Here is a 21,116-nt window from a genome sequence, read left to right on the forward strand (position 1 = left end):
TCCGAATTCTAAGTTTTAAACTTGAAATAATATATTAAAAGATAAAAATTATGGAAAAGTATAAGAAATATTTAAAAATTATATCAAAGTAAATATTTTTATGTATAAAATAAAATTTTAAAATTATATATATAAATTCGGGTTGGTTTGGTCTCGGGTTGGTTTTTTTTAGTTAAAATCAAACCAACCCAAATATAGTCGGATTTTTTTCTTTCAAAACCAAACCAAGTCAAACCAAACCACTAGTCTGGTTTTTTTCCGGGTTGACTCGATTTGCGGTTTGATTCAGTTTTCGGTTCGATTTTATACACCCCTAAGTGCAAGGACAAAATTTGCACCTTTTTTCCCTTGTTTTGGAACAATTCTTAGAAGGAAGGGTATTTCTGGTTTCATTTGGATAGTTAAAGGATATTCTTGAGTCAAAAATGGTATCTGTGAATGTATTTCCCTAAAACAAGGATAAATTCGACCATAGTTTCAATACTTCATTGGTATTTTTTGCTTTTTTATTTTATTTATATATCGATATGTAAAAGTATACTCCCTCAATTTTCATTTAATTGTTCGATTTTGACTTGTACGAAATTAAGAAATGTATCTGTTTTTTCTTTTAATTTTAATGGGTAAAGTTACATAGTATTTGATGCTAGTACGTAGGAGATGATGACTATTTCCTAAAATTAGTTGAGGTGCATATAAACTGACTTAATCCGAAAAAAGAAAAAGTTAGAAACAAACAATAAATCCGAATTTAATATATTTAAAGGTTAGTCATACACATGTTCCACGCCAACAAAGCTAATTTTCGATATGTGCATGCATTTGGAATTATCTTTTTACATATTGTCGAATAAAAGTAGCTTTGTTTGATGAACATGGTTATCCAAATTGTGATATATAACTAACAATGTTTGAACGGACTCAAGGTCTAAAGAAATGTTAGGAGTGGAAATAAATGGGCCACTACAAATGGATCACTTTTGAATATATGGCCTAACTCTAACCACCACACATTAATTATCTTTCGAGACGAACAACATAAATTTCACTAGTTTAGGAGCATATTACTTTCCTTTACATAAGTTTTCAATATCATGAATATTATCATATTTTGGACTTCAGATACATGTATTTGGCGCATCCATATACATGTATCTTGGCTACACGAGGTCAAAATTAAGTGTAATTTGTTCTAGATACATTATATCCAAGTGGATTCGCATGTATCTAACTCTCTCGCTCGCCTCTCTCCTATCTCATTCGCCACTCTATTTATGTATTTGTATTTTAGAATCTATTTGATATTGCAGATACATGTATCTAATATGATTCGTATGTATCTCAGATACATAGACTATCTCGCTCGCCTCTCTCCTTTTCTCATTTTTATCTCCCCCTATTTTCTCGTCTCCCTCCTATCTCGCTGGCATCTCTCCCTATTTTACTGTATTTGATAGCAAAAATACATGTATCTAGGTGTTTTTTACTTGAAATCTGATATGAAATTATTAATGAGTAATATAATATATAATTATTTCAAATTATAGCACTAGAACAAAAACAACTTTTAGCGGCAATAAATACACACATTAATAAGGAGTGCTAAAGTCTTTACCGGCATTAGTTAAGTGTCATTAGATCCAATGTTGTTAAAGGCTTTAGGGACATATACAAAGAGTGCTAATTGCCGCTAAAAATACATATTTAGCAGCAATTGGGCTATGCCCGTTAATCAATTGCCGCTAAAGATCATTTTTAATGTAGTGTAGACAGAATTAGTAAATATGGTAAGAAAGTTTGTCTAATTAAGTAGCTAGGCTAATATGTTTTTCTAGCTATATGAGCTATTTAGAAGTTTATTTTTCTTCAAATAATTTAGAAGGGGAAAAGGTCCAAATTTTCCTAGAAAAATCAGTGGAAATCAAAATGCACCATACAAATTGATGAACTTATATAGTCCCGCTTCCCATGTGCATTCCCTTCTGTAAAGAGTTTATATAGATAAATAAAGTACATTAATTAATTGGCAATGAAAAGACATTGTATTTTGGGACAATATATATTAAGTAACACTTACAATATTATGGGAAACTCTAGACATTTCATGGTTGGTAGTTGGGGGAAAATATATATACAAGAACATTGTGACATTAGTGTATTTCTATGGTCTTTTCAGACATCATTCAAATGCCACCTTTGTCCCTCATTCTTTAATAAAAATAAAATAATCATATCAAAGTTGATTAGATATATGAAATTTATATAAACAAGGGAACTTAGCTAATAACTAAGCAAAGAACATAATAGAGCAATTTATCATTAAACTTAAGTGATTATTTCTTCTACTCAAACTTTCCATCAACAAAAAAAAAACAACTATTGTGAGTTGTGCTTACTATTGAGTTCGAATCGATTATAAAAAATTGTGTTGTAGGTAGGATTGTTCATGGTTATGGTTATAAAACCAAATCGAACCGCAATTCGAACCAAACCGATTAAAAAAACTGATATTTGGTTAGGTTTGATTTTAAATTTTGATAAACAGATATTATTTGGTTTGATTTTGGTTTTACTAAAAATTAACCGCAAAAATAACCAAACCGAACCGCGAAGTTATATATATAAATTTTATAATTATTTATAAATAAAATACAAGTATTTTGATAAATTTTAATTAACTTAAGTCTTTAATTTTACTATTTTCTAAAGCCCAACACTTTAAATTTTAGCCCAACTATTGAAACCATAAGTCTAAATCCCTCAATATTCATTACTTTAAAGATCACACTTTCTCTGTATTTTATAAAAAAAATTAACGCAACATTGAATAATTTAAAGCTCAACCTAAAGAAGATGGTAATTGATTAGTTTTGACTATGAAATATTGGTTGTTTTTTTCGAGAAGTAATTTCTCAATATTCTAAGGTGTAACGTTATTGAAAAGTCTATTGACAAGATATTGAGATCTCTAGAATATTGAACCAACTTTATGCTATTTACAATGAGTTTTTTTAGTTTCTGAAACTTGGTACATTGGATGAATCACTTTGTTCGTGTAATAGCTTATTTGTGAATTATTCATGTACTAACTGTTTGTGTCTATCGAGATGTGTATGTCCTCAACAAACTTATTACTTTCGAACCGAAAAAACCGAACCAAACCGACGGTTATTTTTTTGATTTGGTTTTGAAAATTTAAAAACAGGTTTAAATTGATTTGGTTTTGGTTTTAACTATTAACCGATTCAAACCGAACCATAAACCCCTAGTTGTAGGTAATGTTTCATTTAAACTCATCTTAGTTCAATATTGTAAAAATAATAATTTTATGTCATGATCCAATCACAGATGACACGTATTGTCCGTTTATGGCCCAGAAGACGTTAGGGATTTATCCCTTGGGCTACGTTGTCATCATCAAGCACAATAGTATGTGTACAGTGTGAACTTGTGTTATATATGTCATATAAAACTCTTTGATTTTCTTGTGCACCTTTTCTTAGCTCGTCAGCATACAAAAGCTTGTCAATCCTGCTCTATATATGACCCACCCTTCAGGCTTCATCATGGGCGTCACATATACCTCCTTAGAAACTCGACGTCCTTGTGAGGTTTTGTATTGAAGGAGTGTCCGGCTCTAATTACACTAATTAACCCCCCACCCCAACAAACAAACAAAAAATTAAAGAAGAAACATATGTTCTTCTAATAATTTATCTTGGTTGGAAGAGGAGACACTTTATGTAAGATTGCTCCAATGTCTTTGTCAATTGGATGTGCCCACATATCTGAGTCATGTCTTCAATCACAGCTAATCTAGATGCCTATTCTATCTTTCTATGATTGTGAGTCACTTTCAACATTCTGTTGCCTAAAGAAACTTGCATCATCAACAAACCCCACTCCCTATCACTTAAAGTCTTTCAATTATTTATAGCCCCTAGCTAGCTCTTACAAAGCAAACATCAACAAGTACTACCTAAGTCCTAATTAATTTTTCCATAAATCATTTGGATTGACTTGTCAATTGTCATTATCTTAGGGTTTTATTTAATTTAATCTTTGTCTCCAATTAGGACAAAGAGCACTATAACCTCTCCTTTAAGAGACATTGATTGCACAATTAAGAGAGAATAATTGTGCACAAAAAGCAAGGCAATCTAGAGTCTAATTATCCCAATAATGATACCATAATAGCCAATATAATTTATTTCCCCACCTACTTAGTACTTAGGCTTATCATCATGTGAATTTGAACTTAGAAATAACATTATTAAAAAGTTTATATGATGTGTGGATTAAGATCATCACTAGTGCTTCCACTTATTATGAAAAGATCCTTCTTAATCTATGACCCCCTATGGCACTAAATATATAAACAAGAAAAATTTAAAAACTATAAATAAGATATAAGCTAAGATAAATAGAATGAATTTAATTAAATTAAGTGAATATTATAGCATGTGTTGACCTGGCTCCAATGATATCTTCAGGACAGCACTCCGCACTAGGCAAGTCCTATACGACAGGCTCGACTCAAAAGATATTGAGGGGGGGTCGATTCTGGATCATCCGTGTGGATAACCACCCTCCAAATCAATATTTCTATGCATACTTATCTATATTCACTATTCATACTCACGCACATTTCTCTTATATGTATTATTGACCCCACGAAAAAATTGAATAATGATAAGGTACAATAGTTGTTAGTAAAACTCATGAACTTTATTTGAGCAAGACATAATTAAAGAAGTACTACAAAAACATAAAGAAAAATTGCCACTTGATTAAACAATGATATGACCTCTCTTTCTTTTTTTCCATGAACTTTTGCATATAGTGAAAGAATAAAACCAGGACAGAAATCACACATGACATGCTTATATATGAGTATTGAGTAAATTAAAATTGAAATTGATCTATTCAATATTCACAAATTTTAAATAAGAAAGAAATGCTTATAGGTAAACTATAATACATACCTCGTAATTAAATTAATCAAGACTTTTTAATCAATCTATCTTTATCTCAATCAATGCTCGAAATCAGATTATTTCATTTTAGAATTAGATCAGTCAGAATGTATTTATGCATGCTAACGCGCACATAGGGGAGAGGATTACAAGCGTGGAAATCGAATCTTTTTCAGCAAGGTAAAAGTTTAAAATTTAAATAGTCAACCAACTGAAGTATCATAATTTTCCTGAATTTGTTAGAATACGAGAAAATAATCAAGTTGTGGACATTTTGCCTAAGAAGGGAGCAAAGAATAGAAATGTTTATGGGACAAAGATTTTGATAGTTTCTCCAATATTTGCTAATAAAGCTATCTAGACAAACATTTAGGAATTACGTTAAAATGACATATTTTAATTTGACATGTAATATTATATATAAAAACTAGGCATAACATGATATATAAACCGTGCAAATCTATGCACTCCTACTTTGTGCATAAGTAGACACTCAAATTTGTATAAAGTTGAACAAGTAAATACACTTCCTACATGACATAATATATCTGTAGACGCAAATTGTCATGTAGGACTCCACGTAGGTGTATCGACTTGTTCAACTATATATAAGTTTAAATGTCTATCTATGCACACTCAAATTTAGAGGACATAACTGTCAATTGAGGTCAAATTAAAGAATATTTTTAGGTGTGATGTGTGTATTATTTAACCCACCCCACCCAAGCCCAAAAAAAGAAGATGTTACAATAGTGATTAGACTGGCTATCAATCATTAATTTTTCCTTTTCCTTTTACTTTTTCACCTCTTTATCTTCTCTTTCTATGTACACCTAAATTCTCATGACCAACAATGTCCATCACGTGATGTCTTGGATTTTTCTTTAGTAGAGGAACTACTTAATACTTATATTATTATAATGCCTAATAGGCAGTGATCGAACAACATTTTGCACCATTTACCTAATTGTAAGATGGAAAAAATTTCAATAAGTGAGTTGAGAGGTCGTTTTTGCTTGAAAAAAAATTAATGTTTACATAAAATAGGTCCTCCTAGCTTGCTTGAAAAAGTAATTCAAAATAAACATCAACTTATTGTATGAAATTATAAAACCTTAGAATTCTACCGCCCCGAGTTCAAATTTGTGTACAAATATCAAGACACTTCATGTCGTTTCCACTGTGTCTAACTTACAAAATAATTATCTAAAAACCTCAAAAAATTATGTTTCATATCAGCATCAGAGTCTCGGATGTGTGTGGGGACGAGTTGGAGTGTTCCGTTGAGATCAAATTGAGGTGTATATATCTCGATGTGCACTATCAAAGTTGGAGTGAGATCAGCTAAGGTCAAATAATTGAGTGCATAGTTATGTATTATTATTGTGTGTATCTCACTCTCTCCAAACTCACACAAGATAGAGATAAGATCTACGTAACTTATATGACCACATTGGATATGTTATTATTGTGTACAAAATCTTGTGTATTATAGTAAAAACAACTTATTTGGTACTTTAGTCCTTGCATAGTTTAGTTTGGCCATAGTGATGATTATACAGTTGGATGAATTAAAGAGCCTTTTGTATATAGACCTGCAGATACCCAATAACCTAAAAGTTGCACTTTTTTTTTTGTTTTCCATTGGTTGTTACCTATAACTAAATTTGGATTCACGTTGGAAATCACACATTCATGTAAGGTAAAACACTTCTTCATAAAGGTAATTCCATAAACCGAAGAATTCGAATCTGAAACATCTAGTTATATATATTTAAAAAAAATACTTACCATTCACTAACGTCGAAAAGTTGCACTCATGGTATACAATGGTACTAATGAAGTGTTGTGTTATAATATTAATAAGGATCTTCATCATCTCCCACTTTGCAGGTACCCTACAACTTTATATTTTCAAAAAATATTGGGTGAGAGCTAGCTTGCTAGACTGATGATTTAAAAATATATATGGTATCCAGCTCTATTGTGCACTGTCCTTTAATATTTCTTCTCACATAACCAGTTGCCTTCCACTTAATTTCCCAAACTACACATTTGACTTGTGCAAAACAAATGATATGATGTTATTCCAATACAAAAGCCTGACCTACAAACTACAAAGTCACTACTTCTCTCAATGGAGTTAAATTTTTTAGTTTTAATCGTAAATTCGGACATAAAATCTCTAAAAAAAATAAAAATTATATATTTGAAAACCTTGTAAAAGTATCATAAGGTATATTTCATTCGTCTCAATTTACTTTCGAAATTCGAAAAGAGTGATTCTCCAGCTTGTTTCTTTTGAATTTTCCTATGTATATGTTAGGTGCTCACAGCTAAGCTAGATACTATCTTTAATTCTTTATTATCCCATCAAGGTGTAATCTATTTGATGTTTGACTCTATTGCTTCACTATCCTAGCTAGAAAGAAGAAAATGATATATAGTACCATGCAACATGCAGCATCTCCAGCTTTTCACCTTTAAGCAAAGTTGACCCCCCTAATAAATTATACGTCTTATCGTCGATGATAGAGTCAGAATTTTTATTTAAAATTTCAAAATATAGAGAACTATAAACATAAGAAAACTTAAACATATGTGTAGTTAGCAATATAATTTTTTAACGAAGGAATATCAATTGACATCTAAGACGAATACATGTAAGTAACATGTTATAATCGACTAGATTAAGCTAATGGTGTTTTTATAAAGTTTTACGTTGTCACGCACTTACAATTGTACCATCATGTGAAATGTGTAATATGTCAACTCATGACTCACATGGGGCCTTCCATTTATGACAAACTTTGAATAAGTTGATTTTTAGACCTAAATAATAGGCGAAGCTATAATATTAATTAGTATATGATTTCTCTTTTGAGTTTTCGAAATTATCATGTGTATCAAATTTTGGTCCTCAAATGTATATGTATGTATCTAGTGCGTTCTAATACATGTATTTCGGATATATGAAATTAAAATTAGATGTAATTTATTTCAGATATACTGTATCCAAGTGAATTATATATTCACATGTATCTGAAATATGTGACTCTCTCGCTCGCCTCTCTCCTATATTGCTCGCCTTTCTCCTTGTGTCGCTTGCGTCTCTCCTTATGTATATGTATTTTAGAATGTATCTGTAATCTCATATACAGATACATGTATCTAGTATGATTTGCATGTATTTGGTATACATTAACTCTCTCGCTCACCTCCCTCCTATATCGCTCGCTTCTCTCTCTATATGGAGTATATTTGGTAGCAAAAATACATGTATCTATATGTATCTGACTTGAAATTTGGTATAAAATTATGAATTAGCGAGACAATAGTAAATTAATTATTTCAAAATATATAGAAAATTAGTAAATATGATAGAAATGTTCGTGTAATTATAAATAGTTCGCTTCCAATTTAAATTTCTTTTACTACTAGCTAGTATACATAATGTTATTTGTTGATGAAGGGGGTTCGGATGAATCCTGCCCTTGCTTCTATCTATAGACTAGATTCACCTATGTCTTGTAGTTATACTGAAAAATTGACTAAATAGATAAAGTCTCTAGTTCATTATGAATCCATTAATTAAAATGAGCTGTAAATTTGATAGTAGATAATAAATTAAAAAGGAGTTTTCATTATTATTATTTTCATTTCAAATTACTCACAAAAAGTCAAAAATAACTCCAATTTTCAAATATTTCCTTTGTCCCTAATTACTTGTCCACTTTTTATTTTATAGTTATCCTTAATTACTTGTCCATTTTGACAAATCAAGAAAGGACAAAATAATTTTACCTATTATACCCTCAATTAATTGCTCCCTCCGTCCCTATTTAGTTGTCCATATTTCCTCTTTTAGTTGTCAATTTTGACAAATCAAGAAAGGACAACTAATTTTTTTCCTATTATACCCTTATTTAAATAAAGTTGTCATAAATAAAGTAAATAAACTTATGAACTTCCTAGCATTGATTAGTTATCTTGAGTGAATTTATTTTGGAATTGTAAATTGCACTATAAGGGTAAAATTGTAACTTCATTATGCTAATCATTGTTGCCTTAATCTGTGTGTCATTTCTAAAGTGGACAACTAAATAGGGACGGAGGGAGTATTTTGTAAAAGATAGAATTTCTTGAAAATCTTAAATTTTTAATCCATCCACTTCATAATTAATAGGGGTAAATGGTAAACTCACTATGTCAATAATTGCTTTCTTTAAGGTGTGTTAATTCAAAAGTGGACAAGTAATTAGGCAATCATTTTTCACTTTGAAAATAAAAGCTACTTTTTTTTTAATTTTTCAAATTTCACAATAAAACACGATTAAACATAGTAATAAAAAATATGGAAGGACTGCATTGCATTAATATCCCATGCACGTTTGCATGGTGGATATATGAAGAACTACATTATATTGTATGGAGTAATATTTTTAGGTTTCTGATTATGGAAGGTCCAAAGAATCACAAGATCATATTGGAAACTGTAAAAACCTTAGAATTCTTATTTTTTAATTAACTAAAATAGATGACGTTCTATCAATTCAAGAATCACTGAAATTTATAGCATTTGACCTGTAAGTGATAGGGTGGCTACTCTTTTTTTAATTCTATATATCATATTATAATATAAAGTCTCTTTTCTTTGTAATCTATGATTAATAATATTCAGTACTAATAAAGTAAACGTTTCCAATTAATTAATTAAAATAATGATTTACTTTCATCATGTCAAACATTCCGAATCCTATGCCAAGAAAAAAGTAAAATTTAATATCAAGATTTGCTTCCTTTGTGCAGTGCACTATAAGATATCATGTTATATTGTCTCATAATTAAATTAATAATATTATCATTCTTATCATAAAGTGTTAAGTATTTTGTCATTTTTAACCAGAGGTCCTGAATACAGAGTCGTGACCTTTGTAAGTGTTTAATTCCCAATGTGAGATTTTCTGCTATAAATCCAAATTTACTCAAGTTTCAAACACCGGAAAAAAAAATAAAAAAATCTCAACATCAAAAACTTTTATAGTTTCTTGTACTACAATTCAAATAATTATATTAATTAAACAATCACCTTTCCTAAAATAAAATTTAGAATTACTAAAAAGATCAAAAGAAATTATGTGACCATGGAGTATATATATAGAATATTAATTTCCTTAGTAGTAGAAGTAAGCTTTTGAGGTCACTAACTTTTTTATATACTAAAATGGTGAAAGATTTTTAAAAAAAATTTAAATTTATTTTGTTATTGTTTATTTTTTATTTTAAAAAAAGAGACATAAACATTGGGAAGGATGGGAATAGCAGAGATTCCACTTTCCTTAATATGGAGTAAAGGGATGGGGCATTCCACACTATGTTTGTTTATATCTTGACCAAATTCTTTCTCTCTCCTCTACCATAACTATAATAATAATATTTTCGTATAATTTTTAAATATCTAAATTTAATTATAAGACGTTAGATCAATTAATCTAATACTACTACATATACCATACTAAGGATTCATTTGATTGGTTGATGAAATAATTATAAATAAAGATATTAAATTGAATTAATTTATCTCACTTTTTTATATAGAATCTTGTTCTACTATTTATATTAAAATATTAAGTAGTTTGTTCGCATTTTGCGTGATCATGAATAACTTGTTTTAGCCTTGTCATCAATAGGGGTCAAGAATAAAACAATCTGGTAACTAAATAATACTTTTTTTTGTCTTAATTTATATAGCATTTTTGGATTTCGATATTTAAAGAAGTTTATTTTTCACCATAATTTTTCAAAATATCTTTTATATATTTAGAATTGTCAATTATTGTGGTTGATAATACTTATAACGTGGTTTTTAACTATATAAATTATATTTCAAAAAACTTGAAATTTTTCTATTTAAATTCACAATCAAACTTAAATTATTTAACCGTTTTGAAATTTGAAATATGGCATACAAATTAGCACAAAAAGAGTAGTTATCACCAAAATGTAAAATAAAATAATTATATAGAATAGTACTTTTGTTTTTTAAAGAGGAAATCAAATATCAATTCTCTTGACAGGTGTGTCAATACAGAAGAAACAGTAGCTTTTTTATTATTAATATTTTTGTGTAAAAGAGAATTCCAAAAAAAAAAAAGTCCCCACAAGAGTAGAGAGCCATCACTAACACCATCACTATCCATCAATAAATACAATTTCTTTTAACCCAAACAAATACTCTCTACTTTCATCACTCTCTCAGAACTCTTGTCCCCAATACACTTTACTTAAATCTCGATTAATTTTATGAGATATTTGTCATTTTCTAGCAACGATAAATATCTATTCATCAAGACTAAAATAGATGGAAAGAATTATCTAGTAATCTTTTTGTCTCCGTTGAGTTTTGAATCTGAAATCTCAGAATTCTCAACCACTTCATTGACCACAATATGAAATTTTAAAAAGTAAAAGAATTTCGAATCTTATAATCTTATGGCTTAAACATATCATGCAAAATGTTAAAATTAAAAAAAATAATTATAAGATAAATAAATTAAAATGAAAAAGGCGAGAAGTATTTATTTCAGTTTTATGTACATTCATGCACAAGCAACACAAAATTATACACATCCCACACCCTTTTTAAAAAAAGAAATTAAATTTAGAAAGTGCCAAAAGAAAACTTAATGTAAATGTATGTCTCTATCATGAAAAGGATGGTCAAAAAACTTTTATTATATTTATGTAGTAATCATTTATTGATAAAAAAAAAAAAAGAATTAAGGTACGTACTCCTAGGAGAAAAATAATACTGAAAATATGCTTGTTAGAAAAGAAAAGAAAAAAGTTTAGTAATAAATAGAGGAAATACATATGTTGTGAATTAAATATAAATCGTTTTAATTTTGAATTTAGCCTAGCTATATGAGTTTATGGCAGGTTGGATATTTTATTTTTCAGTAATTAATTTCACCTAAAAAAAATAAGTGAAAATTTTAAAAATTAAAAGTGAATGGTAAAAAACACACCTACAATATCTATGATTTTTGAGTTTCATACCTTAATAATTAATTATCAAGCGGAAATATTTTTAATCTAAATTATCATCAAATATTTATCGATAGACATGTTAACTATCAATCGTTTACCTTTTTTCCTCAGTAGCTTTGTGTATTTACAGGAGTTAAACATACTCTCAATTGTATCGATAAACAATCAAATTTTCATCTGCTGCTTAAACCTTTCAGTTACATTTTCCTTTTACACATACTTTAAAAAATCACAAATAAGGAAGTATATTTCACTAATTTATCCTAATGTATATATTATTTACTTTTAAAATAATTAGTTTAAAGAGCAAAATAAAAAAGCTTATTAATTTTATTAATTAATAAGTATTTTGAGACAGACATTTTTAGTAATATTGACAACTAATATGACCAGAGGGAATAGTTACTATTTCGAAAATGTTATTTAGAAAATGGATCCTTTTATTTCCAATACTATTTCTACTCGTATTGTTTTTTTAATAATAGTGAAGGTAAGTAGTACTACTAAATTTCTGAATTGAAGGGTCAGGGAAAAGACTTGTCAATTTTTACTCTCACGTAATTGTCAGCTTGGTAGAAATTGAAAGCAACTTATGATATAATAAGTACAATAAAAATAATATATTTCTAGAAGCTAGATGTCACATGTATATGTTAAAAAATGTTATTTGGTTCGTATTCAATAAAATATGAGTAATAAGCATTGTTCACAAATTTATAGTAACATAAGATGAAAGAATGAAAAAATCGAGTTTACTGAATTTATAATAATGTGTGTTTAAAAGAATTATGAATTGTGAAGATTCACTTATGCATGCCTCAATCTTAACTGGTTGAGATCAACTATTGTATAATGTGAAGATTTATCGTATTAATTATTTTTAAATTGATACAATTAAATTTATAAACGTCGATTTAGAACAGGTGAATTGAAATGACCAAACAAGAAAAATTTTATATTAATTTTCTTAATTGACAATGTATATTTATTAATATTATTTGTCATATACATTGTTACATAGTTTTATTATTTTTTATGCTAAACTTTTATCCATGTTTAAATTTTTGCCACATATATATAAGAAAATAATGAAGAAACTAGAATGGAAGTACAGTTAGGATAATATATTTCATCTAGTCCATAAATAATTTTTTTTGTCACATTTATAAATAGATATACTTACATTTTGTATTTTATGTGAGAGTGACACGTGAAGTGTTAGGTATAAAACTACACAGTACAACTAGTTTTTTTATTATCAATTTCAAAAATATATGTTATAGTAAATACTATTATTTATTTAAGCAAATATTTGAATAATTAGCTTAGTACAAAATAATATTGCAGATTTTATTGTGAATGTTCAATGTAGATCATCATATATATCTCTTATTCACGCGAACCAATGAAGATGGTCAACGAAAATTTTTATTAGTTAAATGTAATAATGTTTATATTTATTTTAATTTGATGAGGTTCAATAATGTAATTCGTTGTATCTCACTAATATTATCTTATAGGCGATATTTGTTGTGTATATAAAAATTAAACTAATACAAACTTCAACTAGTGTTATTACAAGTCATATGAAGTTTTCTTCGTCTAAAATACTGAAATATTAAAAAATAGTTAATAAGTAAAACAAAAGGGCAATGTTTATATAGTATTAACTATTTTGAAACAAACTTTCTAACAATCTAAAGCACATAAGTAGCATTGATAAAAAAAATCATTCTTTTGTCTTGAGCATCAAAAAAACAAATAGTGACAATTCTCTAAATTTTGGAAAAAGATATTCAAAAACATATATCTACATCACAAGAGAAATTGTTAACAAAAACAAATGAATTTAGACTACATCATGTGAACATTACATACAAATGTATATATTAAGAAAAAAAAAATTATTATACCATCAAAATTATTTTCCTCAAGTACTTGAGGTTATAGAATATACCCTCTTAGGATAAAACGATTTACTTCATCAAAATAGTGGTACCTCATATTCCGCTAAACTTTTAACTCACTTAACGACAATAAATCACACAAAAATTTAAAAATATAAGAAGAATAGGAGTAGAAGATTAAAAACAATTGTGGTTGAAAAATGAGAGGAAGCCCCTCTATTTATAGTCAATAAAGGGTAGTATGAACAAATGTTTTTTGTGTCTTATATGAAAAGTCATGACCTTTCCGAGAAATCACAATCCTTTGCGAAAAGTCACAACTTATCGAAAAAATTACAACTCATCGAAAAAGTCACAGCCTAAGTTAGAGATATTATAGTAATTTAACATTCAAGTTAGGAGTTCATGCTTTTAAGGTTATATATATATATATATATGTAATTAATGATAACTGCAAAACCGTTTCGATTGTTCATTGTTTTGAGTTATTGTACGTACGATGTTAACAATGGTTGTTTTAAGTTATTGTGCGTACGATGTTAACAATGGTTTAACAATCATAGATAGTACACTTTACGTCTCAAATTAATTGTCATGTTTTATTTTTTAAGAGTTGATTGGACGAATTACTAAGTTAAATTGGATTATATTAATTAACTTAATATTTTGATAAATAAAATTTAGATATTCGGAAATTCAATGAAAGATATAGGAAAAAACATTTGAAATATATCTGAACTTTGATCGAAATTGTTGTAACAATCACAAACTTTGGGCGAGACTTATTATCACATGCACCATTTAATAGTTATTTTAAAGATATATAAGTGTCCAGCTTGACAAATTACTATTTATAATGATGCAATATTTTTTATGGGAAGATGTTTGATAATATTATAATCTTAATTAATCATAATGTATTTGTTTAAGTATTATTTATCACTCAACACTCTCACGTTTCCTTTATTTAATTAATAAGTAGTACTCCCTCCGTCCCATTTTATGTGGCAACATTTCCTTTTTGGTCAGTCCCAAAAAGAATGTCACTTTCCTTATATGGTAAGTATTTAAAGGTGTAATTCCTTTTTTACCCTTGTTGGTCCCACTTAATCTTAAAATAATACTCCAATACATTTATGAGGAGAGAGAAAAGTGAGTGTACTTTTTAAAGGGCAAACATTTCAAAGTCTTCATTTATTTCTTAAACTCCGTGCCCGGTCAAATGTTGCCACATAAAATGGAACGGAGGGAGTAGTAATTATTGTAAAAATAATTCAAGTATAAAAATAACGATCGTGTGTATCTGTTCACAACAGTAAAATAAATCGTAGTTGAAATCATCAAGAAAAAGCTGCCACAAGTCCACTTTGTCTCTCTTGAAAACAAAAAATTATTTAACTACCCGGTTTACTTTACAAAGTTTTATTTCACAAATTACGATCTATTAGTGATATTTTATATTGATTGTGTTCTCTTCATTTCAACGTATCTTATTTTTACCCTCATTCCTTATAGTACTCATCCCTATCATTCCATACCCCTCTCTTCCTATCCAAATCGTCCATAGTGTTTGTCTAATTATATTCAAATATTTTTAGGATAATAATTTTTGTTTATCTATCAAACACATTAAAAAAAAATTTCTTATGTTCCAAGATGAAAAATATTTTCCTTCGTACGAACACACCCTTAATGTAGGATAGATTTTTTGGAGTTGAATAACTTTTTTATTACTTTTTCAAACATTTCTAGTACCGACTAATTTATTCGAGCTAGACATCTTATGATGTCATGATGCGTTCATGCTTCCTATGGCCCTTTCTTTAATACTTTTGGCTCTCAGGGGTCTCGTTATAGTATATTTGACTGAAGTGTGACTTGTAAATCCATAAATAATTGGTATTGTAACGAAGTGATTGTTGCTCACCTGATACAATCGTATGTTAGATCACAATTCACCCAATACGCAAGCAAAATTCATGTCAATGATGAGGATATTCAGTCGACTCCTTCCCTCTTTGTGGGGTTCCAACCCTTACGAGTGAGCAAAAAAAGGAGAAAGAATGAGATCCTGGTGAACTGTCATAATTAGTGAACAAATGTAAGCTTCATAGATTCCTTGACAACTTTTTCCAAATTAATTATCTCCTCTAAATGAGTTGAATCAGTCCATATAAATAATCCGCGACTAATAAGACTCGATATTCAACAATAATTAATCCCCTAAAGAAAAAAGAAATAATAAATTATAAAGGAATTCTTCTTCTTCTTTTCCAAAATATCAACTTTTCAAAACAAATTCATTTTGTCAAAATAATTAATATTTGAAACAAAAGGTAACATATATATACAATTACAAAATTGTAAGATAAAAAATTCTAAAATTGCCATAAATAAATAAATTAATATCATGTCAGTCTATATATATATATATATTGAAACATGCATGTGTCTTTGTATTATTGCATTTAGATTTGTACATAAAATTTGTTGATCCCTTGTGTGTTTTGGACCACAAAAAATACAGAAAAGAAGAAGAAGATGAAATTATGTATGGAGTTATTAATGTAATGAACAGTAGTCTGAAAAAGAAAATAAGATTGGAATTGGTCAAAGAAAACAGATGCATTCATGACACACATATGTCACGAGACTATTGGATTTTATTGAACTTTTTTCTATCTATACATACATCTTTTTAGTACCCAATGTATATCAATTTTTGGTACTATTGGGGTCATTAGGTTTGAAAATAATTTAGGTTGGTATTATTTTTAATTGGCTATTTGATTTGTCATATTAAAAATAACATTTATTATATAATTTTTAGAAAATTTTACGTTAATTTCATAGTTTTAAGAGCTAGTTGCATTATATATCTATTTTTTTTTAATTACAAGTATCCCTTAAATTTGATGGAATTCGGATATATCCCAAAACGCCATAATATATCACGTCTTGATTTCGGATACATCGTTCAACATTCCGATACATCATTCAATGTCCCGATACATCGCGTATGTACCGATACATTGCGTAAAGTGCTGTATCCGAGAATAAGAGAGAGTAAGGATTTTTGTAATTTTTTCAAATGGTAGAAAATTTTAGAAAATATGGTAAATAAGTTGTGTATTTAGATAATTTTTCCTAATTTTTAAGAAGTAGTTATTTGTTTATAAAATTATTCTCTACCTTATTTAGTAGAAAAATGGTTTGAGGGGACCTATAAGGGTATTTTTGTCATTTTTATTATTCTATCTTGTGATAACTAATTTCTATACTTTTATTTTTCCAATTGGAAGGAATAATTTATCGTGGTACTAATTATTAATTATTAGTAGTAGAGACAGAATTTTGGCGAAGAATGTGTAAATTTTCTTCTCAATTATATTAAGAGTGTAGAAAATTAAATACACACTCCTAATAACTAATATTTAACTTGCGTACGCCACATAAGTTATCAGTGAAGAGTGTCCACATACCACCATCCACCTAAGATAGCTCCATTCATGCTAATCATAAAATAACTTATCTTAAAATTAGTAATCAAATAAGAGATAAAATAATATTAATTTTGTTTAGATCACATAAATAAATGTTTGTCCATCATACCAAAAGAACCGTAAATATATGGGTGGAAATTAATGTATATCTATTGCCTCTTTTATTTAATTGAGTAAGTTTGTTAGGCTGTTCACTTAGACTTTTATTTGTTTTTGAGATTGACTTACTTAGGCAAATGCACGAGCTTCATCGTGTTAGGTTTATTGACATGTTGGACATGTATTTCTCCTTCCAAAATTTTATCTCGTTAAGTTTAGGCGTGTTTCAAATACTTATCTCAGCTTTTATTAAGGGCCCCATACTCCTACGTACAAGAGATTGAAACGACTTGCTATGTCATGCATGTGGCAAATCAGAGCTGAGTCTAAGTTTAGTTAGTTAAGTAGATGAGTATTTTTAATATTGTCAATAGTTTGAAGACAAAACTATTAATTTTCGCCAAGTTCAGAAATATTTTCAATAATTATTGTCTCGTTTTATTAGGATAGAAAAACAGTTGTTTGTGCATCACATGCTCAATTTGACATTGTGTTACACAAGAATAAGTGTGTTGCTATTTTATATGGTTCTTAACTTTGACATTCAAACTCCATCACGTTTAGGATTTTTGGCATTGTGATTGTTGACTTCAACTGCCTAATATGTGACAACTTGAGCAAATTTTAAATGTTGATTGAGACCAATTTCTATTAATTGAGGTAAAATGAAATATTTCAAAATCAACAGGTATAGAATATTATTACATTTAGGTGTGAAAAAATCAGCCTACAAATTATAATTCGTTCAATTTATTTAGGTTTTGGGAGATTTGATAATTTACTTGTTTTATTAATCGGTTCGTTTGCACTTTTGCCTCTCAAAGTAATTTTTTTTACGGAGCGTGAATTTATATTTCCACATCATAATATTTCATGAGTAATGTTCTATGTCCTTAAAGAATGTATGTCTCGCTAGGTATAAGGTCAATTTTGAAGGGCAAAAATTAAAAATCAATTCATTTGAAAGACAAATCATGCAATTACACCTGTGAAAATTTGGGTAAATATTTTTTAAAAAAGATATTTTTTTAAAAAGATATTTTTTTATTTAATATTTTATACGGTCATAATATAAGAAAGTCTTATTAGATACTTAAACAAATTATAATAATAATAAAACAAAAAATTAGAATTAATAAGAATTGGATGAGTTAGGTTATTACTCGATTTTTAGCTCATTGCACCCCAATTAATCTCGACAAATAACTTTTAAATGAATCAATAACACACTCACTTATTATCTCAGCCCATTTTCACATATCCAAATTTAACCTAACACGTTAATTTGACACCCTAATTAAACCCATTACTCATTTTTGGTTATAGTTGTTAATTTAATTTGTATAAGTGCATACTTTTAACAGTGATCATTCGAATCATCACATAATAACAAATTATCAATAATAACATATTCAATAAAAATTTAAAATGATAGAATATATGGAGATATTATAATCATCACATTTGTTATTGAAACTAGAAATCCGCCGTTGATATGTATATTGCCTCAAATTACATTATTTTAAAAATAATAAAAAGGAAACTTGACTATAGATAGGGTAGGTGCATTGCATATTACTAAATTAGAAATAATATTATAGTATTCCAAAAAAAATAAATGGTGAATAGACTAATGATTTGGTCCCAATAGGTATAAATGTAACAGAAAATGGTTAAACGATAAAATGTAGGAAAAAAAAAACTATGAAAGTGTAGTTTCTTTTTCCACATTGATTAAATATTCAACAAATAAATAAAATTCAAATTTAAGTAGGAAATAATATGGCAGAATAGTAGAGAAAATAGACTAGCACTATAATTATTGTTTGAAATTGGCTTCACGACATAGAGATCTTTATAGGCATTTTTCTAAAATAATAATAATTACATTATCAGTTACCATACAAGAAAATATAATTGATGATATAAAATAATAAATTTAACTTATGCACATCGATAATATGGTACGAAGCAAGCAATCTACAATAACATGTAAAACTGACTGATAATATTATCAGTATATATCAGTTAAATTTAAAAATACAATAGATTATTAGTAGCACTATGTCAAAAGTATATTGACACTCAAAAGCAAAGCAAGTGTTTCAATTATGAATTCGTTCGAATTTGATAACTTCAATTCAAATATTATATTTTATATTTAAAATTTTATTATATAAATTGTTAATTTAAAATTGGAGGAAAATTTGGGAAAAAAGACTTGATATGTTTTTCAACTTTGTGATTTTAGAGTTGATATACCCTTTATCATAAAAATGGGTTCATATATCCTTATCTTTACAAAAATGACTCACATATACCTCTATCTTTATAAAAAAAAAAAAAAAAACTCATATATACCTTTTTCATATAAAGGATGTGAAAAAATAATTTTAAATTAACTTTTTTATTTTATTTAAAAAAAATAAAATCAAGTAGAGATATATATGATCTAGCAAAGTTCAGAGGTATACTTGATCCTTATCACATATGATTTTTTTTTTTTTTTGAACTTCTTTAATTCAATTACTAATTTGAGTTTTAAAATTTCCTTATAGTGAGTTTCTTATTCTTATTTCATTTTTTTCTTCATGTTTTAGTGTAAAAATATGATAAATAAAAAGAAAGAAGTGTAAATGAAAAAAAATAAAAAAATTAAAAAAAATAAAAAAAAAAAAAAAAAAAAACTCATATATACCTTTTTCATATAAAGGATGTGAAAAAATAATTTTAAATTAACTTTTTTATTTTATTTAAAAAAAATAAAATCAAGTAGAGATATATATGATCTAGCAAAGTTCAGAGGTATACTTGATCCTTATCACATATGATTTTTTTTTTTTTTTGAACTTCTTTAATTCAATTACTAATTTGAGTTTTAAAATTTCCTTATAGTGAGTTTCTTATTCTTATTTCATTTTTTTCTTCATGTTTTAGTGTAAAAATATGATAAATAAAAAGAAAGAAGTGTAAATGAAAAAAAATAAAAAAATTATTTGTGACTATATTGTAATTTTTTTGTGTGTTTGTACAAACTAAATTTATTATGAAATATAAATTTGACTATCAAAATAGCCGTTGAATAAAGAAGTAAAAAAAATCACGTATGAGAAGGATCAAATTTACTCATACATGATTATTTTAAAATTAAAATAATAATTTAAAATAAATTTTTTCACTTTCGTTGGATTTAAAAGATATATTTGGGTTATTTATGTAACAGTAGAAGTATATATATGAGTCATTTTTATAACAAGGAGCCACAAAATAAAAAGATATATGATACCCTTTTTTCTTTACAAATTACTCCATTCGTCCACTTGTATTTGTCATGTTATATTTTTTGAAAGTTAAATTAGATTAGATTAATTCAATATTTTAAACAAAAAAATTAGATATTAAAAAATTATACGAAAAATACTATATTGTAATTTTTTACATATCAATATGATAAAAAATACATCATAAAATGTTAGTCAAATTTATTTTAGTTTAACTCTAAAAAAAGAAAATATGACTATTAAAAATGGACTGAGTTGCTTCAAATTTTTATAACCTTCCAAATGTTAACTTCGTATAAA

The sequence above is a fragment of the Solanum tuberosum genome, unplaced genomic scaffold, assembly GCF_000226075.1.
Source record: "Solanum tuberosum cultivar DM 1-3 516 R44 unplaced genomic scaffold, SolTub_3.0 scf00210, whole genome shotgun sequence".
In the NCBI taxonomy this organism is placed as follows: domain Eukaryota; kingdom Viridiplantae; phylum Streptophyta; class Magnoliopsida; order Solanales; family Solanaceae; genus Solanum; species Solanum tuberosum.